Source organism: Nelumbo lutea, chromosome 1, assembly GCF_056320005.1.
Source record: "Nelumbo lutea isolate HS-2025 chromosome 1, American lotus-T2T, whole genome shotgun sequence".
Taxonomy (NCBI): domain Eukaryota; kingdom Viridiplantae; phylum Streptophyta; class Magnoliopsida; order Proteales; family Nelumbonaceae; genus Nelumbo; species Nelumbo lutea.
In genome coordinates, this window is record NC_142684.1 from 102,704,204 (window position 1) to 102,712,619 (window position 8,416).

Here is an 8,416-nt window from a genome sequence, read left to right on the forward strand (position 1 = left end):
ACCCCACCACTTTTCTGTGAAGGATCACATCCACTCATTGTATGAGTTTTCCCTTTGGCCTCTGTTAGACAAGGTTCATAGCCATTTTAGGGTAAACCTTTCTGTCCAGTGAATGCTCACCCATCATATTTGAGTTACTCCAATGTACCATGAGAGGTTTTCCATTTTCTAATGAAGCCCCTCCCACATCGGTCTATGACGCTCTATCATCTTATGAAACACTTTGACAGATCCAACAGCAAATGAATAGCCCAATTTTACGGTGTGTTTCCTCATTACTGAAGGACCCATCGTCATGCTAATGACGAAAGGCCTTTAGAGAGTTCATCAAATGAATCTCCCTATCACATGCACTCATATTGTTAGAGGGAACAAAAATTATGCCCTAGTTAATTTAGGTCAAACCAAAATGGCTCCTACTGACTTTCATAAAATCAAATTTCTGATGGCCCAAATTGGCTAAGATTTCTGCACGTGACTCTTTTCAGGGTTGTGGGGCCCACCATGAAGGGAGGGGTTATCCAATGACCGTAAGGGACACCATGGAAATGATGTGCATTCAACCACGTTGTGCGCAAGAGCCACTATCGCATCATCATGGGCCAAGTGCTTATGGCCCATGGTCATAGCACATCATACATCCATACATCACATGCAATGGAAGAATTAATCCAATCAATCACTTGCTGTAAAGCTTATTAATAAGCCTATTTAAAAGTCCATATTATTAACAATTAACATTATCTAGGTATATGGGCTGAATAGCGGTTAGTAGTTTGGCCCATATAGCTTTCGCACAAAAGTGGGCTTGTGCAATTTTAACTCTTTAAAAATGGGCTTTATAGGTTGGGTCAAATTGATTCTTATAATTAAACATTAGTTTCAAACCTAAAAGTGGGAAAAATGATTGAAGACAGTCTCCTTCAAACCCTAGATTCGGTCCAAACATCTTTTGTCCAATCTGGTCCGAAATGGTCTGAAACTAATTTTCAATTCAAGAATCAATTTCAAGAAAGATCTGAAATTAACAAATCTGATTACAGACAATCAAAAATCAGACAAGGAGTTGTTCATACTAAATCCACCTGCAAAACAGAGATTAGAACGCAAGGTTGCAGTTTCATAAACTACAAAAACGCAGATTGCGATAGCGATATCTGTGAACCTTCAGCACTGCCGCCAACTTCAATCAAGAAAGAAAAAAAAAATAGAAAACCTAATTTCTATTAATTAATTACAACTTGATTGAATCCTATACATTCAGTCTAGAAAGAAAAAAAATTACAGAACCAATGAATAGAATACTGCTAAAAGAATGTGCAAACATTCTGCGCTGAAATTGCTCTTCGATCTCCATGTACGAACAACCCAATAAATCAAGAAATAAATAAAGAACAGTTCTTAATCAATTTCAGATTTATAAAATAAATTTCAGATCAATCTCCCCACATCCAGAAATAATTTTCTAGAAATTAAAATAATCTGCGCAAATTCAGGAAGAACACCTTCTGCCCATTTGCACAGGTTCATATCTGATTTTTATTTGATTCAAGATTCAAACCTGTTGATCTGATACCACTGAAAGAATGGTAAGGTCCATCATATGGATGCCAAAATGGTTAGGAATGGGTGGACAAATTTCAAAAATTTCTTACCTTTCTTCCAATTGGGAATCATATTCCCTAAATTTAGAATACAGTATTCAAGGATCTAACTTAAACCAAAACCGAACCAGATCTGAACCAAAAGAGAGGGGAAGGGATATACCTAATCCGGAGAAATAGTATCTCCCAACGTCAGTGTTCACACCCAACAAAACTTCCAAGAATTGCTCCCACTGAAGATGACATAATGATAATGAAGCTGAACCAGCAGTGTTCATCCCATGAACCAGGTTCTTCTAAAGAACTCGATGGAAGCAATGAGCATCACACACGATCAACCTTTCAGCAAAGATTGATATCAAGAACCTTTCTTGATCTTTCCCTTATAGAGAAAAATGAACTAGCCGTAGATGGCGGCTGAAACTAGAGGAGAGAACTAGAGCAAAAGGTGGTGAATAGCTTTCTTCTCTCTAGGGTTTTCTCTAAGATCCTATCTCAAGTTGCAGTGTGTTCTACAAATTACCCTTAGGGTTTGAATTCTTGTAATTCGAAATTAGGGTTTTCTCCTCATTTTCTTAGTGATTAAGAAACTTCCTAATCTCATTAGGAGTTATCCTAATCCAAATCGGTATTTGGATAAGGAGTCCTCTTAATCCTATCTGTAGATTAGATCAGCCCACTCCTGATCTTATCAGGAGGTTACCAAATTCAAATACTAATTTGAATTTGGTCTCCATGAGTGGATAGGGTTAAGACCCAATACTTTTGGCTTGGCCTAACCTCAGATCCGCCCCTTTAAGTGACTGATCAAATCAGCCCAGTTCGAAATGGGCTTTAGGCCCAATATGCATCAAGTGCTCAATAGGTTTCCAAACTGCTGCCCAGTTGGGTTTCTTTGTATGGTGTGGGACCTAAGCATTGATCTACACATCAGCCACATGGTCTCAGCCCAACCTCTATTACAAGGCCTAGCCAAATTCACTAGAAAGCCCAGTGAACCCCTTGAGCCCATCACATGGACTCTATGGGCCCAACACTTACACTAAGTGGTCCTTGGGCCAAGCCATCTTATAAAAACCTAGGGACTGTGGGCAGATGCAAGATTAGCCCATCAGGTATAACCCTATATGGCCTTACACTTAACCTCTCAACCCATAATGATCCAAAAACACTACCCGACAAGAGAGGACCTCTCCCTCGATTGCAAGGCACAGTGCTGCACTCTCCACTAGGATGGACCCCGGGGATTAAAACCGTTTTTGCAAATGAGTTGAAACCGTACATAATATATTATATCATTATAAATATATTTTGCAAAACAAATTTCCAACGGTTGAAATCGGCTACTAGCAGTCTTGGTTTCCATCAGAGAGAGTGCATCCCCAATCATTACCTTTGTCCGACAAAGGGGCTGATCCTGTCACTATGATCACCCACTCAGATGGGTTCATGAACCATCCCAACATACCCAGGTTTTGACCCCCTCTGAGGATCTCACTAATTGGAATATCAAAGATAGCCCAATCCGCCACCTAGTGCAGTATCATAATCGAGTCTAGGGGTCAGGTGTAACTTTCCAGTTTTGCCCACTCATCACCAAGGTTCAGGGCAATACTAAAAATCTGGTCCGGTTTAGGGTTTCAAGTTGAACCCTCACTGCATGTACCTCGGGTCTCACCCTGGTGGCTGAGACAAGCGCCTCCCCAACCAACTTAGTGGCACATCAGTGATAGCCTTATCAGGATAGGTCTCCCCAAACTGACTCACTGGCTGTGAACATTTTAAATTAACACGAGTCTCATTAAGTGTCCAAATTAAGGGTCTTACACAGAAACATACCACACAACTTGAATCAAACATGCACTTTATTCATTTACAATAAATGTCTAAAGTACATCAAAACTAATTGGAGCTAAGGGCATACAAACTATCTAACACTAACTTAGTCCTGCCCCCCTTAGTATGGACACTCCCATTGTTTTCCAGTTGCGACATTACTTGAATTTTATTGCTTCTTTTCTGACTTGTTTATTTCTCTTGTTGGAAGAAATGGAGGATAACATGAAAGACATGTTGCTACTGCTAGAGGCAGCCGTGAAGTCCCAAAAGGGCCTGGCCGAGGGGACGCTGTGGAGGCAGAATGAAGAGAACCCACCTCAGCTGAGGGGTGGCACCGAGGCTAGAAGGATGAAAGTGGTCGTACAAAAGTGGCCGGACGAAGCTGTCCGCGAGCAGTAGGCTTCGGAAAAGGTCTCAGTGAAGGATCGTCGAGCTGAGGGCATTATTGGAGGATTAGAACCAACAGCTCCTCATTCTTCGGACCCCCTAGAGGATGAGTTGTTTTCGCAACGTTGGATGTTCCACCCGGTTTGGAATGTTAGGGAGGGGGGACATCCTAAGCAATGTAGGCTTCAACTGTTAGTTGGTGGTTGGAATGATTCCCTCTAGGGATCGCCAGTCCTGGACCCAACTTTCTACCCATGCCATTTGGGACACATTGTTGGACAAGATAGCCGAGGTAGGAAGAGATCTTGTTTCCTTGGTGATGTTACTTTCTCCCTTAGTTAAAATTTTCCACCTAATGTAAAGTTATTCTTTTTTTGTAGGTGGCTTCTTGTGGAGTGGGCCTCTACAACAAAGTGGAGGTCTTGGTACAACAATTGCACCAATCACAAGAAGAGACTGAGCGTTTGAGGCATAGGCTGGCCTAGAAGCTGATGTAGCAGCGAAGAAAGATCTGCTAAGGTCTACGAAGCCCATGCTGGAGTCCATGGAGTAGAGGCTTCAGGAGACATCTTCTTGGGCCGTTGAGGATTATAAGGCTGATGAGAGTAGAATTTATCATATTTTTATCTCCAATTATTCTGTATCTTATACTGAATTAGCACCTAATTGGACTCATATTTCTGTTCAGGGCATGAAAGAAAGCATTAGGAGCAAAGAAAGACAAATCGGATGATTTTTCATAGTTTCGGCACCATTCAGTAATCTAGGCCTAACTCACGTATCCGAACTCCGATTGGACTAATTCAAGACTCACTGGAAAGATAAGAGAAAAAGCCACAACTTTTATGTTTTGGGCTTTTACAGATTCGGTATGCATTGAAGTAAAATCCGGGTGTGAAGTCGCAAAAAATTCATAGGAAGGCCCAATCCGTAGTTGAAGCCCAACTTGTAGAAAAGCTTGGCAGTTACTCAATTCACAAATGAGGTCTAATACGAATCAAAGAACAAGAAACTGAGAAGAGTCCTTCCAGATCTAAATTCTTGATGTAATCTTAGAAAGATAAAAGGATTGAGTTCATTAGATAAAGAGATAAGAGTAGGATTAGAATAGGACTTTCTATTCTTGTAAGATAAACTTCAAGAGGAAGTAGGAGACCACCCCCTCCCCTTAAGCTATATAAAGGAGGGGAAGGACCAGCTTTAGGCATCACACAATCACTCAATCTCTGTGGGGATCACGAATTGCATTGAGAAATCAACCAAGAGAGGAGAAAAGAAGTCAAGAAACAGAGGGAAGAAGATCAAGAATTCAAAAAATCTCAAGAAGAAGGTGGCGGTGAGAAGAGGAGATCTCAGCACCATGGGCGAATTCAAGAGTTCTTTCTTTCCCTTTATTTGCTTTAATTCTCTTATCATGAACTGATTTGTTTCTTGCTAGGGCTGTGGAAAGCATAACCATGTTAATGAATATATTTTTATCTTTATGATTTATCCAAGATTGTGATTTCCATATAGTCTATGAATTATTGTGCTTAATGCAATTAAGAGCTTGACCACCTCTTAATTGATTTGTGTTATGTGAATGAATCGAGAGAGGAATTCACATAATCGACGGAATAATTCATAGTGTGAATTGAATGGTATATAGAGATATATATACATGATTCATCTGAACTTAATGTTTTTTCTTGGAATTAATGCACTTCCATCTTGGGAGCTCTACTTGAGAGATCAAAGGGTTACCTAGGTTTAGTATATCTCGAGAGAGGATATTAAATAAAATTGAGAAGACCTCAGCTTATGGGGATGACAAATAATCTTGGTTAATCAAACCCATCAATATTCATTACACTGGTTAGGTGGACCTAAAAGTCCCAGCGATTTCATCAATTGCATATTCAGTTAGTGATCACCCTTGCTCTATTTTTTTTTTTCTAGTTTTTATTTTCAGTAGTTCTTGCTCAAAACTGAATTTTGATTGTTCAAATAATTAGAGAAGACTGTGGTTCTAATAATTATTTTGTTAAATCCCCGTGGAAACAATATTTTATACTACTTGATAACTAGTGCACTTGCTAGAGTTATATATATATAGCTATCAAGTTTTTGGCGCCGTTGCCGGAGATTTAATCCTAAATAATATTGGAATTTGTTAAGCTTGATTAATTTGGACATTTTATTTCTGTTATTATTTTCTTTTATTTGTTTTTATTATTTTTATTTATTTGTTCGAATTCTGCTAGTTCAGATTTACTAGTGCATGACACGCACTAGACAGGAAGGTTTAGTAGAATTCGATCCTGAGATTGAAAGGACCCTTCGCTTGTTGCAAAGGGCCAACAAAGGAAAAGCACGAGAAGAGGTTGTTAGTTGCGAACTAGCCATAGAGATAGAAGGAGAGATGGCAGAAGGAAATCGCACCCTCTTGAACTATGCTTGTCCAAATATTGATAGGGTGACATCTAACATTTGCAAGCCTACCATCCATGCCAATAATTTTGAAATAAAGCCTGCAATAATTCAAATGATCCAGACCAGCATTCAGTTTAGTGGGTTACCAAGTGATGACCCTAATGCACACATTGTTAATTTCTTAGAAATATGTGATACATTTAAACATAATGGAGTTAGTGATGATGCGATTAGGCTTAGATTATTTCCTTTTTCATTGCATGATAGAGCTAGAGATTGGCTTAACTCACTCCCTGCAGGAAGTATCACCACTTGGAATGATCTAACCCATAAATTTTTGGCTAAATATTTCCCACCCTCCAAAACAGCAAAGTTAATTAATGATATTACTACCTTTGCTCAATTTGAGAGGGAATCTTTGTATGAAGCATGAGAAAGATTCAAGGAGATGCTTAGGAAGTGTCCCCATCATGGGATACCAATTTGGCGACAAATACAAACTTTTTATAATGGTATTACCCCCTCTGATCGGTCCATTATTGATGCTGCCGTAGGTGGTACTATCATGAAGAAAACTCCAGAGGAAGCAAATGACTTAGTGGAGAAGATGGCATCAAACAACTACTAGTGGAGCAATGATCGAACCAATCAAAGGGGAGTACACCACATTGATTCCTTTGCATCCCTATCTGCACAAATAGCCAATCTAAATAAGAGACTGGATAATTTTAGTATTGCAGCCATTAGTACACCATCTAGCATCTCATGCGATTTATGTGGTCAAATAGGACATGCCAATTCTGATTGTCAAATAAATAGTCCCTTTATTTCCCATGAGAATGCTAATTTTATCTCTCATGCTGGCAGGACAAACTACAACCCATATTCAAATACATACAACCCAGGGTGGAGGAATCACCCAAACTTCTCATGGAGTAACAAGGCACCTATTGGTTTCCAACCACAGCCGCCCCCACAAGAAAAAAAAGAACAATCTGGAGGAAATGATCTCTAAGTTCATTAATGCCACTGAAGCAAGGTTCCAAGAGCAAGAAGCATCGATTAAAAACTTAGAGGTTCAAGTGGGGCAAATTGTAAGCATGTTATCAGAAAGGAAAGAGGGAAGGCTACCCAACAACATAGAAAGGAACCCCAGAGAGCAAGTAAATGCCATAACTTTAAGAAGTGGGAAAACAGTTGGCGAAATTCAAAGAAATGACAAGGAAGCTGAAGTGGCCGATCTACAAAAGGAGAATGAAGAAAGTACCCCTAAACTGAATCTACATGAAATTGAACTTTCTATTTCATACCCAAGACGAAATTCAAAGAAATGGCAAGGAAGCTGAAGTGGCCGATCTACAAAAGGAGAATGAAGAAAGTACCCCTAAACTGAATCTACATGAAATTGAACTTTCTATTTCATACCCAAGAAGAGTCTTGAAGGCTAAACTAGATAAGCAATTTGAAAAATCTTTAGAAGTTTTCAAAAAGATTCATATTAACCTTCATCTTCTTGATGTTTTGTCACAGATGCCGAAGTATGCCAAATTCCTAAAAGTGGTAATGTCCAACAAAAGAAAGTGGAAGGATGGTGAGATGGTAAAACTAAATGAAGAATGTTCAGCCATTCTTCAAAAGAAATTGCCCCCAAAGCTTAAGGATCTAGGGAGTTTTTTTATACCTTGCACCATAGGGAATACTGAATTTGAAAAAAAGCTTTATGTGATTTAGGTGCTAGTATAAATTTCATGCCTTATTCTATTTTTGAAAAACTTGGATTGCATGAACTAATATCTACAACTGTTATCCTACAATTAGCTGATAGAAGCATTAAATGGGAATAGTAGAAGATGTTTTGGTCAAAGTGGGCAATTTTATTATTCCTACTGATTTCATTATGTTGGATATGGAGGAAGATAGGACAATGTCGTTGATTCTAGGGAGACATTTTCTTGCTACTGGCGATGCTTTAATTGATGTGCGAAAAGGTCTACTTACCCTTAGAATCAATGGTGAAGAAGTGGTGTTCATTGTATTTAACACCATGGAACATCCCAACACAATTGAACATGAAATTTATGCAATCGATAGCATTGATGTTGGTGCATCCGAAGTAGACACATCTAAATTAGAAGACACGCTGAAAGTTGCACTTAACAATAGTCCTAATCAAT

At 39.1% G+C, this 8,416-nt stretch overlaps 1 non-coding gene across 1 annotated transcript; it reads right to left on the minus strand.

Moving 5' to 3' along the window:
• Nucleotides 1-6,612: 6,612 nt before the first annotated feature.
• Nucleotides 6,613-6,719, minus strand: LOC148876487 (small nucleolar RNA R71). Its single transcript, XR_016106260.1, has one exon. It is a non-coding gene; the product is annotated as a small nucleolar RNA R71 (small nucleolar RNA).
• Between the last annotated feature and the right edge of the window lie 1,697 nt (nucleotides 6,720-8,416).